Source organism: Columba livia, chromosome 6 (assembly GCF_036013475.1).
Source record: "Columba livia isolate bColLiv1 breed racing homer chromosome 6, bColLiv1.pat.W.v2, whole genome shotgun sequence".
In the NCBI taxonomy this organism is placed as follows: domain Eukaryota; kingdom Metazoa; phylum Chordata; class Aves; order Columbiformes; family Columbidae; genus Columba; species Columba livia.
Window position 1 is genome coordinate 36,927,474 of NC_088607.1, and position 19,618 is coordinate 36,947,091.

The 19,618-nt window shown below is 44.6% G+C and overlaps 1 protein-coding gene across 4 annotated transcripts in view; it reads left to right on the top strand.

Annotated features, from left to right (window-relative positions):
* The window catches only part of PRKG1 (protein kinase cGMP-dependent 1), a 442,922-nt gene that overhangs the window by 105,817 nt on the left and 317,487 nt on the right, over positions 1 to 19,618 (top strand). Inside the window, exon 1 of one of the 4 annotated variants that reach the window (XM_065068163.1) lies at positions 9,587 to 9,641. The exons of the other annotated variants lie outside the window; for them this stretch is intronic. The gene's annotated coding sequence lies outside the window, so the exon portion shown is untranslated. Of the gene's footprint in view, positions 1 to 9,586; positions 9,642 to 19,618 lie in introns of those variants that run through there. 4 annotated transcript variants of the gene reach the window in all.

Below are 19,618 nucleotides of genomic sequence, written 5' to 3' on the forward strand. Positions count from 1 at the left end.
ATATTTTTGGTTGCGATCAAAGTGTTTTCAATATTTTTGATATAATCCACTCCTAACCTCCCCTTCAGGCGTGTATGAAAAGGTATTTTTAAAGAAATGTGCTCTGTGGTTTGTTTTTTTTTGCTCACCAAAAGTACAGATGCCATTGTCAGACTTGAGTTAAGGGTTCAAATAGAACAGGCTTGTCTGTGAAGTCCTTGCATCTCATGCTATAGAAACAATGAGAAAAACATGTAACAACTGATGGAAACCCCAACTGGGCACCTAAGCAGCACCATCAGCAGCAAGTCTTCCACCTGAGATTAACTTGTTGGGAAAAGAGGTATAAACTAGTTGTTTTCCGAGCGATTACTTTGAGGCTGTTAATGCAATCTTCAAATTTCAGAGCAAAATCAATTATGGAGAAAAGAAACAGGCACTGAGCAAGCAAAACATTATTACTTTAAAGCTATTTCATTATATATCGATCGTGCAAAGTCGCTACTGTCATAATTTTCTTCCTCATACCTTGTGCAGATGAATATGGAGGAATCCAGGAAGGTTCTTTCTGCCTAATCACCCTGTTCCTGTTGACGATGTTCGAAATGAAACCAAGTGTTGCATTTAGCACTACAATGAAATTAAAGCACATGATTTTGAGTCTTGTTGTATATTGTAGTATTTCCCCCCATTCGGTTAAATACCCAAAGGTCCGTTGGAACTTTCCGTAGCTGTTCTGTTGTCAGGTTATCTCCTTGGTGGGCTCAGGAGAAGAGTTTCAATTCACATCCCACGCCTGCATGTCTTATGATAATTTGCCTTAATTCTCCCAAATATCCCCATGAATCTAATGTGTTTTTTGACAGCGAGAGGAAGATTTAAGCGAGTTTAACTGTATTTCTATCGAAGCCCATCTGGGGGTAGGACAATCAATATATTTCAGGTTGTACATCTGGAAGCGTATAAGTGAAGGACAAGTGCTTTGGTGTGTTCTGTTCAGGGGTGAGCTCTGGGACAGCCCGCTCGCATTTCAGATTTGCCTTTTAGCTCATCGAGAATCTCCAATAAACAACGATTCTACTAAAAAACCATGTAACACCAGCTCAGCTATTCCCAAATGGCTATTGATCGTTCAGACGGCTGCAAAGGGAATTGATTATTAAAGGCGCTGGAGCGATCAGTTGAATGCGAGATGTATTTTAAGTCTCCTCTTGGCCATTTTCAGAAGGCGACTTGTTGAAAGCCATTGGGAAAGTCTTGGCCAGGTCCTAACAGAACCAGAGCTGCTTAACCCAGTCCCAAGGGACAGCACAATACTTGGTTTTGTCTGATGCTTGATGGTTTCGAAGGCTTGTGCTATTTTATTCTGGATTCTAATACAATCCCTGTCTTCTAGCTCTTTTTTTTCCCCCTCTTTTTCAATTTCATGCCATACTGAAATGTCTTGTTGCTTTAATAAATTGGCTAAGCGCAAAAGGAGGCTCTGTTTGGATATTTATGTTATCATTTCTCCATGCTTGAGCAAACACTTGCTTCAGTCCAAAAATATGTGGTAATTGGCAAATATACTGAGAAATGTTATAGAAAAACAGCGCGTGTTTATTTGTGTGATAGATATGAATGTTTTCTATAGTTTGCCGACTCCTCATCATGTGCTTGCGTTGGTAGGAAATTATATCTTCTCATCTTATTAAAATAATTAAATACAGTTCGCAAAAGGAGCGGCTGATTGAGTATACACTGAGTACCTATTGATGCTTTTAATATTCTTTGCTGCTTGTAAGATGCTGCATTGAAAGAAAACAGGTAGAAATAGCATATCTTCAGTGTCTTTCGCATGACGCGAAGGTAATTTAACGAGTTTGAAAACTCTGTTTTTCATCAGGAGGAAAAGACACTCCAATTTATTGAATCATTTTTTGTTTGCAGGTTATGAAATAGCTTATTTGTTCAATCAAAACCAAGAGGCATCTGCAGCCCTGATAACCCACGACGTTAACTCTGCTCAGACATTATTTTTGCTTACAGTCAGGAGAAGAAAAGCTTGACAGGGAAATAATGTGCTTTAATGAAGTATTCATCGCTTCGCCCCATTTTTCATCATTAAAACATCCATTTCAATTTAGAAATGGACCTGAAAAGTCATGAAATCTACCATGCAGAAAAGATGGTTTGCACTGCAGATGGAAAGAACCGAAGCCGCTCCCGAAGAGCAGTGTATGTATTTTAAGCAATTAGCTGCCTTTCTAGAGGTGTAATAGGTCAATTCCTTATGTTTTTCTGTATGGCAGAGGTTAGTTACCCATAGTGATTAACTTCAAATCTTGTTTTTAAACCAGCTAAATGAAGCTCATATGTTCTATGCAAGGTTTGATTAAACACAAGGTCCAGGTTTTTGGTAGAGTTCGGGGTGGGTAAGAAGACCGCCTTGCTATTTTGGGGGTTTATCCAGATACTTTCTGCATTCTGAATGAATTCAAAAATTGAATTTCCAGATGGGATTCGTGGTCTTTGATGCTCCCTTTTGAACCAATGGGGTCGTGAATGTGCGCGATGCCGTATACGCAGAATTCTCTGGGATCTGGCCCGTTGCCGGTTCCCTCCTGATGCCTGACCCGTGTATTCCTTTGGCAACAGAAGGCTCTGTCTGGTCTTTCCCACCTCTTTTTGGATTGTTCTGCCACCTGAATCTTTCTCCTACCTCCTGAGGGCTTCTTGAGCCTCTTGTTCTCTCATTGGCCACAGTCATAGCCGAGTTTTCTCTCCGCATCCCCCGTTTGTCTGGATGAGATTCTCCCGCTGGTTTCCTACTGCTTGTGGAGGTGGGAGGAGTGTTCACAATTACTCAGTGTTTCTCTAACACTGGCTTTAATTAACACGTTGTTTATTTGTTGCAATGCTCATTGTGGTTGTGTTTACCATATGGTTGTATTTATCAGGAGCATGACCTCTAGGAGATGCTGTATATATATTGCTTTTAATCTATCTCTTCTGACAAAGCGTTTGAGGGTCATTAATGAGATTTCACGCCATGAAATTCAGTGGGGTCTGGCCTGACAAATGGGTCTGCAATGGCAATGCCAGCATAGCGCTCATAGCAAGGACAGCTTATACAAAGTTTATTTGTCATTGAATTGCACCTTTTGTTAGACACGTAGCCGGTGTCAGCCAGTCGCTTCGCTGCGACTTGGAGCTTTTAGAAGCGGCAATTCCCTTTTCTATCCGCGCGCTTGCTGCGATACGATGGGAAACGCTCTGCGTCGCGTTTTATTCGCCAAGATAATCCTTTCAGAAGCAGTCTCAGGCTTTCCCGTGGGGCTTTAGATCTGCCTGGGATCTGTTGAGGAATTCCTCTTTCCATTGGTGAGATCTGGGGACAAACTGCGCTCTTGCCATACTGGTTATGTCTGTGTCGATTTTCCCCACAAGCAAGGCGGGATTTGGCCCAAGATGGTTTTATGCAAGAGAAAATCCTTTCTGTTTTGTCAGAGCTACAGATTAGCTTCTAGCTTAGGAAGATTTAAGTGGTGGATGCTGCGGCCAGAGTGATTTAAAAGGTTCCAACTCTGGTTATTTTTGAGCTGAAAAATCTACGGAGGCACTTTATATTCCATGTTCATCAGCTCCCAGAAGATTAAATATGTTTTTGTAGTATTCCAGACAGTGTGACCCCACTGGATTGTAAAATCCAGCTGGGGTGCAGTATCTACCACAGCGACGCCTTCATTGCGGGCCAAGCACATTTTTCGATTTATAAACGCTGGTGTTTTGTTCTCGCATTGTTTCTGCAGTATCAGCCGTGCTCCAGCCGCGTTTGGGGAGCAGCCACGTAGCGGTAGCTAATCAAGAAAGTTGACTTGACATCTAACTCTTTCAATAGAGCCGAAGCAGCTCTTTGTGAAATCTGCAGACATGTTTCATTTGCATTTTTTAGGTGAGGCTGGCATCTATTTAACCTATTAAAGCCAACTTTTCAAACGCTTTATTAGACTTCTGGGTTTTTTTCCAGCAGCGCTCCTGTCTGACAGGCTCCGATTCCAAGAAATGTGGCACCGCGTTCACTTGTGAGGACCCGTCCTGGTTCCTTGGGCCCAAACCATTTCCATTGCTGCTTTTAGGATGGATGTTTTAGCGGCAAAAGGAGGGATTTGGTAATGTTTTTTGGAGGAAATGTGTGCAGGCTGCTAGATCTGGGACAAAAGGGCTTTGGACCTTGTATTTGATGCTGATCTACCATTGAATTAGTGAACCTACAGATGGAGAAGCCAGCGCTACCACCACGGTCTCCTGCCTTCACATGTGCTTGCTGAGACAGGCAAAGTTAATCTGATCTGAAATGGAGAAGTGATTTTTGTCAAGCATAGAACTTTTCCATTCAAAACATGCCATTTAATACCAGTAGAAGTCCCACTTAAATTTTAAGAATAAGCAGGTCAATAATAGTGCAGATTATGTGAGGTTTTGGCTCTGGTCCAGAGCTGTGGTAGCTGTATTGAATTAAAGTTAAAAACACTACGGTGCTCTAATCGGAATACAGAATCACAGAATCACAGAATGGACTGGGGTGGAAAAGACCTCAGAGATCATCGAGTCCAACCCTTGGTCCAACTCCAGTCCATTGACTAGATCATGGCACTAAGTGCCATGTCCAGTCTCAGTTTAAAAACCTCCAGGGCCAGTGAGTCCAGCACCTCCCTGGGCAGCCATTCCAGTGCCTGACCACTCTCTCTGCAAAGAATTGCTTTCTCATCTCCAGCCTCAGTTTCCCCTGGCAGAGTTGAAGCCCATGGCCCCTTGTCCTATTGCTGACTGCCTGGGAGAAGAGCCCAATCCCCACCTGGCTAGAACTGCCCTTCAGGTAGTTCTAGAGAGTGCTGAGCTCACCTCTAAGCCTCCTCTTCTCCAGACTAAACAAGCCCAGCTCCCTCAGCCTCTCCCCATAGGGCTTGTGTTCAAGTCCCTTCCCCAGTCTTGTTGCTCTTCTCTGGACCCGCTCCAGCACTTCAATGTCTTTCCTGAGCTGAGGGGCCCAGAACTGAACACAATACTCCAGGTGTGGCCTCCCCAATGCAGAGCACAGGGGAAAGATCACTGCCCTTGTCCTGCTGACCACGCTGGTTTGGTACAGGACAGGATCCCATTGGCCTTCTTGGCCACCTGGGCACACTGTTGGCTCATGTTGAGCTTCCTGTCCATTAGTCCCCCAGGTCCCTTTCTGTCTGACTGCTCTCCAGCCACTCTGTGCCCAGCCTGGAGCGCTGCAGGGGGTTGTTGTGGCCAAAGTGCAGGACATGACACTTGGCCTTGTTGAACTTCATCCCATTGGAATTGGCCCATTTTTCCAGTCTATCCAGATCCCTCTGCAGAGCCCTCCTGCCTTCCAGCAGCTCGACACTCCCTCCCAACTTGCTGTCATCAGCAAATTTGCTGATGATGGTCTCAATCCCCTCATCTAAATCGTCAATAAAGATGTTAAACAGGACTGGACCCAACACTGACCCCTGGGGAACACCACTAGTGACTGGCCGCCAGCTGGATGCAGCCCCATTCACCAGCACTCTCTGGGCCCGGCCCTCCAGCCAGTTCTTAACCCAGCGTAGAGTACACTTGTCCAAGCCATGGGCTACCAGCTCTTGCAGGAGAATATTATGGGAGACAGTGTCAAAGGCCTTGCTGAAGTCCAGATAGACCACATCCACAGCTTTCCCCTCATCCACCAGGTGAGTCACCTGATCATAAAAGGAGATCAGGTTGGTCAGACAGGACCTGCCCCTCCTAAACCCATGCTGGCTGGGTCTGATCCCTTGTCCATCCTGAAGGTGCTGTGTGATTCCATTCAGGATGATCTGCTCCATAACCCTGCCAGGCACCGAGGTCAGGCTGACAGGCCTGGAGTTGCCAGGGTCAGCTCTGCAGCCCTTTTTGTGGACTGGGGTAACATTGGCCAATTTCCAATCACATGGGACCTCCCCAGTGAGCCAGGACTGTTGGAAGATGATGGAGAGCGGCTTGGCAAGTTCTTCTGCTAGCTCCCTCATCACCCTAGGATGGATCCCATCTGGTCCCATAGACTTGTGAGGATCCAGATGGATCAGTAAATCACCAACTATTTCCTCCTGGAATACAAGGGGCCTATTTGGCTTTCTATCTCTGTCAACCACCTCCAGAGATGAGTTGTCCTGAGGGCCACCTGTCTTACTGGTAAAAACTGAGGCAAAGTAGGTATTAAGAAGCACTTAGAGAGGTATTAGGTATCCCAGAGAATAAAATTGTAATGCAAAGGGGTTTTTTCACACAGAAAAATGTGAGTATTGGTGAAGTGTCAGATCAGACGCTGCCATTCTGCTCGCAGCTTCAAGAATCACTTAAGCCACTATGGACTTCACTTCTGACATAAGCAACAGATCAATAACCAGAACAACGTGTATGGAGAGTACCGATAACTCCTAAAGAAAATCAAATTCAGCTTCCCCTAGAGTTTTCAGCTTCGTGAAGGCCACTGAGGCTTATAAGCAAGAACATGGTAGCCCCGTTTTCCAGTGTACTTGCTTCTGGGTGATGTGCTGGGGAGGTGACGTTTCTTTGTTTTGCTTTGAGCATTTTTGCCACATTCTTGACCTGCGAATCGCAGTCTATGCAAGAAGAGCTACGGTTGCAAAAAGAGTTGAAAATGCTTTTATTGAGGGCCAAAGAACACCTCGCTTGCCTAATGCTGGAAAGGAGCAGTTATATTTTTACAGTCTGTCGAGGGTTTAGATTGCGGGGTGACAATAAAACCCTGGCAGATGTATTGTTAACCCCCTCTCCCCACTTCCCACTCAGGACAGGCGATCGGGAGGGAAAGAAGGACAGAGAGAAGAGAGCTGGGAAAATTAACAATGTTTTACTAATGCTACTAATAAAATAGAGAAAATAATACAAAATATACAAAACCAATCCTGAAAGTCCCAGCAACTGCAGAGCCGGCACCCGAAGTCCTGGACTGGACTCTGCAGCCAACCGGAGCTGGATTCAGTCTGTCACTGGCCTCAGTTCACAGGGACGACTCGCAAGGTCCTCTCCTAATGTCGGCCATGAGGAAAAGGGCTGAGATCCTCGTGATCTCCCACTTTTATATGAAGTATTCACGTGAATGGGATGTTATACACAGTTGGTCAGGTTCTTGGTCCCCTGTTTCTCGTTGCCCCTCTGGCGAGATGTCCATCCATGCTTATCAATAACCTCACATTCCATTGCTGTGTTCACCAAAACACGGATCTGGTTCTCTAGGAAAATGCAGCTGATATGAAGCTTTAGCTGACAGGCACATTCACTACAAGAGAAACTTGGTTTTAAACAAAACCAGGACACAGTCCTAAAATTACATTTGGCCCTTTGAAGGCAACAGCAAGGCTGATAAAAATGAGTTTGATACCCTGGTTTAGACATCCCATGTTTTTTTTCTCCTTTCTGTTTTTGAGAAACATGTGTCAGTGCGAGGTGGATGCTGCTCGTGTCTCCATGGATAGTCCTAGAGAGTGATACCAGACAGCAGAGGGTAAATATCTTTCCATTTCTGCGTTTTCCCGCAGGCTGGTCTCCACTAATAGGTATTATATCCACAGCTATTTGATTTTTGTTACTTATCAATGCGAAAAGTTAATAAAGCGCGCTCAGCTTCTACAACACGGTGCCAGGTGTGATCAGGTATGTGAGCTTTCCTGCGCACTGTACACACAGACTGGACGCGCTGGCGCAACATCTGAGCAATGAGTCACGACTCGGAATGAAATAAACACCACATCTAAACCACCCAGAAATAAAGAGGCGCCAGGTAAACGCTACATTCGGATTCCGTTTACATTTTTTAAATTGCTCCAAGAGGATCAACAAAATCCTGTGAACACTGAGACATAAAGAGGCGGGAATCTCGCATCGTTGCTGGATTTTATTTTGAAGTTAATAAGCCAAGAGCCTTCATAACTGAAATATTATACCGGTATGTCTGTTTGTGAGCTAATGAAACAAAAAGCATCTGCACCTCTTGACCGCTGTAACCTTGCAAGTTTTGATAAGTAGACGGAGAACAAATGCCACCAAAGGTATCTCAAGCACTAAACCTCCTTCTCAATTTACTACACTCCCTCAAAATATTAATTACATAAACAATATTTAAATAAACAAACCAGGTGGGCATACTTATTCCCCTAGCATCTCCTTTACCGCAGTTTTTCAATATTTTCATCTAACCTAAAGTGTTTCCATTTTTTTTTTTTGCAAGCCTACAGAAATAACCAGGAAATCAGAAATCACTGGGCTTGCAAAAAAGCATTTACTTTTTGAAGTTTAAAGCTTACTAAATTATTCCTACAAGTGCGTTTTGTGACCATGGGGCGCATGTTTAATACAGGAGCTCTGAGTGTTGCTAGAGACAGAGCAGCACAAGTTTCTGGGTTGTACCTCAAGAGTTTGGATGTACCTCCAAGGTCTGGATTTTGCACTTCCCGTCTTTGCCTCAGGATCTCAATCCCGAATTGCGTCATTTAACGTCTGGACAACGGGTGTTAAACCCCCAAGGCATTAAATACAGTCACAGAACTGTTTGCTTTGCTGATGTGTCTCATTGATTGCAATGGAGACATTGAATCCTCTGGTGGGAGAAGGTCCACCCTGGCCAGCGTCACGGGTTTGTAGGCTCCTGGAGGTTATTGCTGTAGCTTTCTGCTCGTTTCTGATTAAACATTCTGCCTAGCCAAAAATATTACTAGATTCATTAGAGTGCTTGAAAGACGAGCATGAAATTCAGGCATGGAAATCAGAGAATCCCAGAATGTGAGGGGTTGGAAGGGACCTGGAAAGCTCATGCAGTGCAATCCCCCCATGGAGCAGGAACACCCAGATGAGGTTACACAGGAAGGTGTCCAGGCGGGTTGGAATGTCTGCACAGAAGGAGACTCCACAACCCCCCTGGGCAGCCTGGGCCAGTGTTCTGTCACCCTCACCAGGAACAAGTTTCTTCTCAAATTTAAGTGGAACCACCTGTGTTCCAGTTTGCACCCATTCCCCCTTGTCCTATCACTGGTTGTCACCGAGAAGAGCCTGGCTCCATTCTCCTGACACTCCCCCTTTCCATATTGATCGCCATGAATGAGTCACCCCTCAGTGTCCTCTTGTCCAGCTCCAGAGCCCCAGCTCCCTCAGCCTTTCCTCACATGGGAGATGCTCCACTCCCTTCAGCATCTTGGTGGCTGTGCTGGACTCTCTCTAGCAGTTCCCTGTCCTGGCTCATGGTCACCCTGCTGTCCCCAGGACCCCCAGGTCCCTTTCCCCTACACTGCTCTCTAATAGGTCATTCCCCAACTTATACTGGAACCTGGGGTTAATGGCGCGCCTGCCCCTACAAAATGGTACCGGGGTAGCTGCCTAGCCCGCCAGGCGCCATCTTGTGGGCCAGACGCCATCTTGTGGGCCAGGCGGCCCTTGGCCACGTGCGGGCTGGTAACGGGCTCACTTCTCCTTTAAGGGGGGGGGGGGGGGGCAGTCACAGTGACGCAATAATGTGGAAAAGTGAGGTACGGAGCACGTGGCACGTGCCTATAAAAGCCTCTGCCGGGGAGGTGCCCGCCAGGAGTCAGTGTGGAGCTGCTGAGGCGGGAGCGTTGGAGACCAGGAGCACTTGTTGGGTGAGTCTTACGTGCTTGGGTTGAGGTGAAAATGAAAGGGTTGCTCAATGTGAAACACCAAAATGAGCATCTTGAATTGTGGGAGGTCACTTCTAAGAATCCATTTTTCTTTTTTTATATGTGTGCGTATTCATTTTTCTCACAACTGTGCATTGATTCAATGTTTCCTTGAGTTGTTGACTCCTGGGTGGCACCACATTGCAAGGTTAAAAAGTAATTTATTTGAGATGTATCTGGGCACCCTTGCTCTAAACCTAATTAAAGCATAATCTTGGGAAGCCTCAAAGAAGGGCAGTGTGCTTTCACTGTGGAAAAGCTGCAGGGATAAATACTTTATTGATAGAGGTGAGAGCTTTGTGCACCCGAGGGGTGTCTGTGTGAGGAAGTGTCTCTGGGCTGTCCCTCAGTAACACCCACCAGCTCAGGCTTCTTTTCCCCAGTGAGTATACAATTGCAAGAATAGAAAAGTAAAAAAGTGATAAAAAGACTATTTTATGTATCTGAAATGAACGTTTTCCTCCATATGGTTATTTCATTTTTGTCCCAGACAGCTCTTAGCCTGAGAGGGTTGTTTTCTGGCAGGGTCAGGTTTGGGTCTCCTCATTCAGGACGCACCTGATGGTTATTGAGTCTGTGTGCAAGTAAAAGTCAAAAGCAGGGCCGGAGCCCCACACCTGCCCTTGCTGATAATTTCAGTGAATTAGATGGTTTCAGCTGTGTGGGGTGTGTAAATGAAGCAGGGCCCAGGTCTGGCTGGTGTGTGATCCCCTCAGCTGCCCAGGTGTGCTGATTGCTCATCCCCTTGTCTGGGGAGATAATTGGATTGCCTTTTTTCTCCTTCCCAGAGAGCAGGACTCATGATAAGAATTACCTCCATGCTTTGAAACAGCAGGCAGCTTCTTCATTGGTAAAAAAACCCCAAACCAGCAGAAGTATCTGTGCATCATTGCAGAGAGTCCTGCGACTCAAAGCCTTCTAAGGCCATAGGTGATGTGAATTAAACATGGCTTGGCTTTTGGGTCCTTCTCACATTAGTTTCCGAGGGTTGGTTGCCGCAGCTACAGAATCATTTGCACTGTTGCTCGTTACCGGGAGCCTGTTGTAAGGGTAGAGCACGTTGGGAGAGGGTGATAGGAGCCTGACAGCACAACTTGAGTTTCAAAGTGAGCAGCGGAGGTGATTTCTCTCATTTTTAGGCCTTTCCTGCAAGGTGTAGGAAAAGAGCCTGGCGCACAGCATTTAGGATGAAGCCCTTGTGGCCGCGGGATGCAGCACAGACTCCAGGTTAGCAGCCGGGCTGTAGGACCCAAGGGTAATCAAATACTTAATTATCGCTGGTGTTTGATCTGCAGATGTGGCTTCTGCAAGGTCACCCTCCTCTGTTCGGGCTGAGAAAGATCTGTGTGGTGGGATCCTTTAACTTGGGAGGCTAAACCCTATTTTTTTGCCAGCTTTTTTTGCAAGATAAAGCAGTCCAACACTAACAATGGCTGTGTTGTTTGATGCCCACCTCCTCACATTTTTAATGATCTGGCACCTGTTTTTAACTCTGAGAAACTCTCATAAGCCTCAGTTCTTGCCAGGAGGTTTTCCTGTGTGCTCATGTATGTGCAAGAGGATCTCTTAGTTGGATGGTGTCCTCTAAATTGTTTGTGTCTCTGGTTTGCAGCTAAGCTAGAAGTAAAAGCACAAAAATGCTGTGGAAAAGGAATAAGCTATTTCTACCTTGGCAAAAGTGGAGGAATTCAGGAAATCTTGCAAGAGAGCTTTTTCTCCGAGGATTTCCGGTCTGGTGTGTAGATCAAAGGAGCCTTGATACACGTTTGAACTCTGGGATACTTATTGGTACAAAACTGAGCCTCTAAACCTGTTGAGATTTTCAGAGCATTGGTTCCCAGGAAATATTTATTGTTGTAAGGAGGCGGGGGGAATCCCCTAGAGTTTACTTGTGACTATTTTCTGAAAGAAATGTTCCACAGCTGAAAAAGCAGGGCATGGAAATGACTTTCACACTAATGCACGCCTCTCTTGCTTTTTCCCATCTTCTTTTTAACCCCACGGAGACCTTATAAGCCAATTATGTATGTATTTTCCTTTCCTTTAAAAGCTTTGTTAAAACCTAGAATAATGTTGAGCCGGGTAAGAGAATTGCACAGTGGAGCTGACTACTGATTGTGAAAATGTGGCCACTTTAGCTTGTTATCTTGGAAAATGCGCAAATAACAGGTTGACTCTTGCCCTTGTGTGCTCCCCGTAGGTGCACGATGGTCACAGATATCGCTTCATTTTTAAATGGGGGGCCACGGCGTATTTCTGTGCTGCAGCTCGTGGATGGCTCTTGGGAGCATCGTGAATTCTGGATGTTAATGGGCACAGCATAGCAGATGCGGTGCAGCTTTCGGCTGATACAGATGTCTTTTGCTCTGTATTCTCAGGATAATACTACGAATTCTTGTGGACTTTTTACTGTTTATCAGGAGTTGCAATATGATCCCTCTCCTCAGCCGTGGTCTGGCTGAGTTATAAACTTGTGGAGGCAGCAACTTCAAGGTGTTTAGATCTGATAGTGATTTCCCATTGTGATTTCTCTGCCCCCGTGGCAAACGTGGCCGTGTTTCTGTGGCATCCTCAAAGCATCCGCTCCCTCCTGTTAGGGAGCAGCATCCCCATCGCTCCCCCGCCAGCGCCTCTGATCCAAGCCGCTGGTGGGAGCTGCGCACACAAAATGCTTAATTTCCCTTCTACTCCCCAAAAAGCAAGAACCAGAAGCAAAGCCTTGGCTTCGGCTTGCTTAGGGATTTGTAGATATTAAACAGGATATGAATTTCACGCAGGCAATCTGCTGGAAGCCGGTGGAAAGTGAAACAGGAGTATTAAATACTGTAGCTCAGCTCCTCTGTCTGGCAAACTCTTTGTGTTTAAAATTTCTCCCTAGAAACCTGTCTGTGTTTATGTATATTGGAGATGAAGAGTCAAGGTCAATGTTTCAAAAACGTACGAATATTTTTTGGGAGCACGGGGGCATTTTTAAAAAGCCATGTGCCGGTCGTCTTGAAGGGTGTTTAGGTTGGGAAGTGGCAGCATTTAGTGCCCAGAAAACATGCGAGTGGTCAACAAAATGCAAGCTGATTTGTTTGGAAGTGTTTGAAGGTGGCTGCCTTGTGAGGGCTTGGATTACAACCCTAAGCTGACTCAAAGCTTGGGGGCTTTCAGTACTCTGACCTGATGAGTATGACTAGGTTGGGTTTATCTTTCAAAATACATCTGGCAGGACTAAATACTGTGATTGGTGAAGCTCATTCAGGCTCAAACCACTTGTAGGATGAACCTCACTATTGGTGTGAGCAGTAGGTCTATCCAAAGTTTTGTCCATGGAGCTTAATGTGTTTCATGCTTGTTGGTCTTTCTGCTCTTTAAAAGCCGTGTATGGTAGCACCGAGCTGAGTGCTGTAGGTTTTCTAGTAGAGCAGTAGGTTTTATATCAAGTTTAGCTGCATGAGTATATGTGATATTTCTTAAAGGTCCTTTAGGTTGACCTAGACACATCTGTCCCTTATTTGCTTGCGCAGGAAGAACGGAGATGTTATCAAATAAGCAAATATAATACCTGGAAATGCTGCAAGAAAGGGCATGAGGCGAGCAAATTATCTTAACACAAAGCTAGTGGCAAATAGCTCAAACATAAGCGTATTTAATTGAATAAATATTTGAAAGCTACATGGAGAGGTCCCTTGGAACAGGTCTGGCTTTCTTATGATAAACTAATTTAGACATGATATTCCTTTGCCCATCAGGAGCTGCACGGCTGGTCCAAAGCAAGGTTTGCAGTGCTGTCCCTGCCTGGATTCTGTTTGGTTCTGAACTTAGCATGAAATCTGCCCAAATATATCATGCCAGAAAGCTCATTTTCTGCACTTGGGAGCCTTACCAGCTCTGTCTGAGAAACACGTGTCAGAGGAGCTTGGAAATGTTCTAGCAACTGGCAAGCACAGAGGTGCTCCAGCTCTGCTCCGGGCACCTTCTCATCCTCAAAAGGTATACTGACTTTTTTGGTTGGTTTATGTGCCTTTTTAATTATGAAAGCTAGAGCCACATGTCCCTTGACATGTAAATACTTGGAAGAACTGCAGTGTGGCAGAGCGGTTTTCTGTCTCTGATGCTTGACAATACCAGAATTCAGTGGCTGCTGAGACGATGCCAGCTAATTGCATGTAAAAGAGGACAATCTGTGTGGGTACAGTTTCCAGGTCTGTGCATGCAGATGTTTATTTCTCAGGTCGACAAAGCCGGATACTAATGATATCTGTAGCTGTGCTGCGTCTCTGAAGAAGCCGGGTCACCATTAATGCTCTCCGAGCACCACGTTGGAGCAGGATATCAACTGACTTGCGGTGCTGTTGATTAGAGCAAAATACTCCCGCAATACAGCCCGTGCTCTGCGTAGGAGATGGCAACATGAATAATTAATTGTGCTTTCTTTAGCATCTATGTGGAAATGCAAGCGTGTGCTCATGTAGACTCTATCATAGTGATAGCAAGGAATTGAGTTTCATATTTCTCCGAGCTGTTCTCTTTCTCCACAGGAAATAGTTTATTGCGATGCAAATTGCCTTTCAATTGATTCTCAGCCAAAATCAATTTCTGAAGGGAATTTTGTTATTCAAACAGTCTCTAATACACATCCAGTATTAAAGGTTAAGAACTTGAGAAAAACCTAGCAAAATTGAGACCAGAGCTCCATTACCAAGATATGCACTGTGCATTAATAAGTATTACCATGCATTAAAAACGCAAGTTCTGAAGCCTTTCATTAAGGAGCTGTTTATGTGCGTTTGAGATTTCCACTAGATCGGATTGTAATTAAATTGATTTTCTATTAATGTGTTTTAATTGTTAGGAAAAGCTAATTAGTAAGCTTTTTATCGTGTGTCAGACAATGTGGGAGCATCGCCTTTGGTGTAAGGACCTGTATTACTGAGGATTCAAGGTTTACAATATATGGCATTGTTATAATTAGCATGTAATCCAGCTTTAGGATTTATTAAAATATTCATCTGGAAAAAACCCAAACATTTTCTGGTGATTAAAACAATCAATTTTTTTCCAGAGTGAGGCAGGTATTAAAAACCACATGGTCCTTTGTATTTCCCACTCAGATAACCTACCAGGAAGCTTCATTTTCATGACAAGCAGTGCAGGATGTCCCAAAACCCATCCTTAATTTCTTTTTGTCTGCTGGTGAAGGCAGGAATGAACAAAGCCCGGACTCCGCTCGTGTGTGGATCAGGGCATCTCTTTGCAGTCTGAGGGAAGCAGAGTAATTCAAGATGCTATGGAGCCTTTCCCTGAGATGTATTTCCCTTCCTGGCAGAATTTATGGAGATGCCTGATTTTTTTTTGAGGCACTGTATGGGAAGATGCTGTCAATTGGAAGCAGTATTGGATGTAATTGCTGAAACAGAGCTGGTATTTAACTAAGCGAGCTCCCCAGGCACGTTTCAAGTGTCAGACCTGCCGAAGCTCATCCACCCCAATGATGCGCACCCGATATTTTTTGGCTCCTGGCAAGACCGTGTGTGACTCACCACGTCAGCGAGCAACCTCGGGAGCGTGATGTGGGACTGTTGAACTGTGCACTGGGGCTGAAAACAGCCTTTTCCAAAGTACTTCATTTCTTTAAAGCATCAGTTGATCACATTGGTGGATTTTTACACATGGGACTGAAGACTCTGGGTCAGATGCAGCATAATGGCGTTTAAGAATGACCACAAAATGCATTTTCAAGGGTATATTGTTCTCCTTTTATTTTTCTTTTACGTGAGATTTTTGTGTTCTGCAGTACAGCTCTGAATTCAGAGAGTTTGACACTGAGTTGATAATGATTGATTTTTAAACTTCCACTTGGGATGGTTTGCTCTGTGTTTTCGGACTAAAGCTGATTTTTAAACATGTTTAAGAGATTGAAGCTTTCAGTCTCAAGGAAATTTAAGAGAGGAGATATACACGAAGTTCATGCAAACCTAGAATTGCAAAGATAAATATTCAGAGCTTGTTTTTTGGGCCTAACTTAATTTTAGTTTGGTTTTTGGGCCTAACTTAGTTAATTTTAGTAATGTTCGGATATAAATCTGCAGGTTGAAAGTAGCTGGTGCCTGGCTGAGGAGTGGGAGCTTTGGGGCAGGGGGACTGGGAGGCTGGAGCTGTTTGTCTGGAAGAGCTGGGGGGGATGAGCCATGTGTGACACTGGGGAGACAAATGCGATGGGGCTGCTGAAATGGTGATGAGGACGGAGCGGCGGCCTGGGGAGGTCAGGGGTCTCTGCTGGCGAAGCAGCCGTATATTCAGGGTTTCTGAAATGTACGTGTAAAGCTGTGGATAAGGCACGTCAGTGCTGGAAGGCTACAGGAGGATGGGGATTTTAGGCTGAGTTTTGGTCAGGCTGTAGAAGGATGATCCTCAGTTGATTAAAATTTGAGGTAACAAGCCAAGAGATCATTTTTTCATCTCCCCTTCCTCCACAAAGTGCTCCAAGCAGTTCTGAATGTATAGGGGAGTTTCAAAATACAAAAGGGGCAGATGAACCACAAGTACATATTCTTTAGAAATGAAGTCACTAGGAACTCTTTATTTAGGGGGAAAAAAAGGAAGGAATAGAGCAGAAGTCAATAAATTTCAAATAACACAATGCAAAGAGCAATTTCCACAAGTGCAATCCCTGCATGTTATATTGGCTGTGATAAGCTGAGCGAGATACGAGCAATCGTGAGGGCAGGGAACAAAATAATAGCGGGAGGTTCTAATTACCCTCTGGGTACATGTTGCATTAGGGACTAATCATAGTCTAATACAATAATATAGGTTGGAAAGGGACCTGTGGAGACTGCTGCTCCAAACAGTGGTGACATCCATGTGAGGTCAAGTTATTCCCCAATCTGCTAAATTTTTAATATCTCCAAGGAAAGAGATGCCCAGCAGGTTCCCTGATGGACCTTTTCTGCTCTCTCCATGTGGTCACCGGTGCCCTTCATGTGATCTCTGCTCAACCTTGTGCTCTCCAGCGTGTTCAGAAAAGATCTGGGAAAAGGGGTGCAAAGTTTGGTCAAATGGCGTTTTACAAATGGAAGCATGCAAGAGTCGCGGTAGGACACTTGGCAATGTGGCAACTCAAGTTTTATGTCAAGCAGCACAAAACGGTACACGTGGTGCAAACAAACCTAACTGTAGATGTACAACAGTGGGCTCTATATTACCTTTGCCACAAAGAGGGGTTTTGGCATGACTGCAGATAATTTTGCAGAAACCCATCAATTTAATGTGATCCTCCCTCTGTGTGGAAGCTGGACGTGTTTTGGGTTAGAGGAGAGGATGCTGCTTGTGGGATGTGTCACCACGGCGGTGTTGGGGCTTCGCGTATACCCTCAAAGGCCAAGGTGCTGAGGGGGAGGAGGTGTCACATCGCAGGCTGGAAAGCATCGCGCCAGGACGTGCCAAGAGCTTGGCGGCACAGCTGAAACCACGTAAATGGGATTTACGACAGTGCTGCCGGAGCACGCGAGGCTTTGAATACCAAACCTAAAACTGCACGGATGTTTGCAACAGTCTAATGAGTGCGATTGCAGGTCCCTGCGGGCATTAAGCGTTCACGGGGACGGCTTTTCTCAGGCGTCCTGCTCTGCCTTCAGTGTTTGGTATTTACTAACAAGCAGCAAATCTTCTACGTGCTTACTGAAGCGTTTCCAATGGGTTTCCTTATTGTTTTCTATTTTACTGAAACCTATTTTGTGATGGCACCTGTAAGACTATTTTGTTAAACAGCTACCGAGTACTAATGCAAAACAAGTTGTTTTTTCTTAAAATGAGTGCAATGTAGGAGTTTTATGTGGTTTGAAAGTGAAATAGCCTTTTGCAGCCTGAAAAGCTGCACCCAAATGTGCTGTTTTGGAATTTCCTTTTTTAAAAAACAGATGCTTTGTGGGACCTCAAGCATCAGTATGTCCTTTTAGATGCCCTGTTGTAGTGCTGTGGGCTGCTTGTCTTTTGTAGCGAAGGTTTAAAATGCACATAGGTTGGATGGGACTGCAGTTGGGATTTTTTTGGCTTGAAAAGCATTAAAGTTTTGCTTGTAGTTTTGAGGGGCTGGGCTTTGTAACACAGGTTGTGCTCTCTGGTTGTCTGCCTATATGGGAGCAGTGATTTCTGAGAGTGTGGTGTGTTTTTTTTCCCTGTGGGGGTACCTGAGCTGGGTTCCCAGGTTTGCCCATCAAGACACTTGCAGCAGTGTTTTGGTTTATTAAATTAATTTTGTTGCTGCTGGCTTGGGTTCTGTATTTCCATGGACTGCGCTGCAGGAATCCAGCTCTGCAAACACCAATTAAGGGGACACTGGAAAGCACAGTAATAGTATGAATACTCTAAAAAACATTTGACTTGGCTGTTTGCAACTTGCGGGCTTGTTGCTGTCTCCTGTATCCTGCAGGCAAATACTGCATGAGGCCATTTAAAAGTCAGCAAGCACAAGTGCAACATGTTTCAATGTTAACAGCTCATTAAAATGAAGAACAGTTCCCTGTTTCATATGCTCCTGGTTTGCCCGTCTGCCTGTGGGCTCCATTTCCCCTTCACCCTCCCCAGCAGCAGCCCCAGCCTCTCGGTTCTGTTGTGCTCTCCTGTGAATCCTCACTTAAAAAGAAAGCCAAGCACACACACATACACAAAACCCACCCTAGCCCAGGGTTTTGCACTGTAACATTGTTGTCCACGAAGGTCAACAGCTGCGTTTTTACTGTGCCCCATGACTCACTGTTTGCAGAGTCAAGATGTGTTTGGGTGGGATGACTGGGGACAGGCTCAGCTGGTTATGGTTGGACTTGATGATGCTGAGGGTCTCTTCCAACTGCAATTATTGTATGATTCTGTTCTATCCTGACTGATTTCCATCACAGCAGAGCTGAGGAGTAAAAGTGTGCAGGTTTTGATTGCTTTTGCAGAAGGAGGAGTTGGGATCCTTGGGCATCCATTGCCAGGGCTTTCTGGTCATTAACAGCAGGAGTGCTAATGAGACTCATGGGTGTGTTAGGTGTACAGGCAGGTTTGAAGTGCCCCTGTGAGGATCCTCCGGAGAGCGGTGAAAACAGATGTTAAAACACAGCTGGTGCCAAACTGCAGAGTGGGCTCATTGATTTGGCAGATGTTTTGTGTGACTGTTCAGTAAGAGCTTGATAATATTACAATAATAACTACGTTAATCAAATAACAGAACTTAAAATCTTCTAAATTCACAAAACTTAAGTTGAATTGGACATTCTGATGTTTAATGATTTTCATGGGAGTTCATGATCAAATGCTCTGACAGAAGGATCCAACTTCTATTCTTTCAAAGGTTGCAAGGAAAACTTCATTCTGAAAAGCTGCTGTTACGACACCAATTCTGCTTTGCTTGCATGTTATTAGCACTAATGCACAAATACTAAAGCAAGAAAAATGACTTGCTAGTATTGAATACACTTATTATATTAAGAGATCCAGTAGAAAAGGCCACCACAATCTGTAGAGCTCTTTTTACATATGATTTCAAAGCATCATATTGTATCTTAAACAAGATGCAGGGTAGAACAATCATGAACACGTTGTGAAGACACATATAAGCCTTTTTTTATTCAGGTAGTTTAAAAGAAAGGATAGTGTGAAGAAAATGTCAGGATAATTGTATTAGAGAATTGTGACAAGCCCATGATTTAAAGCTATCCATTTAGCTGGAGGAAGGTCTGATTTCTGTGATTTGTTGAATTAATTTAGTGTAAAATGTATTCAGCTTGTAAGAGCTCTTATATTCAGAAAACTTTCTTTGGTGGGGAATGTAAGAAAGACTGAGATATTTCCAGCTTAAACAATGGAGATGGTGACTTCTGTGCTGTTCAAGGAGAGCAGCTTGACAGCTTTTTAGCTGCAGTTAAAGTAGATAAGATCCAGCTGGTATA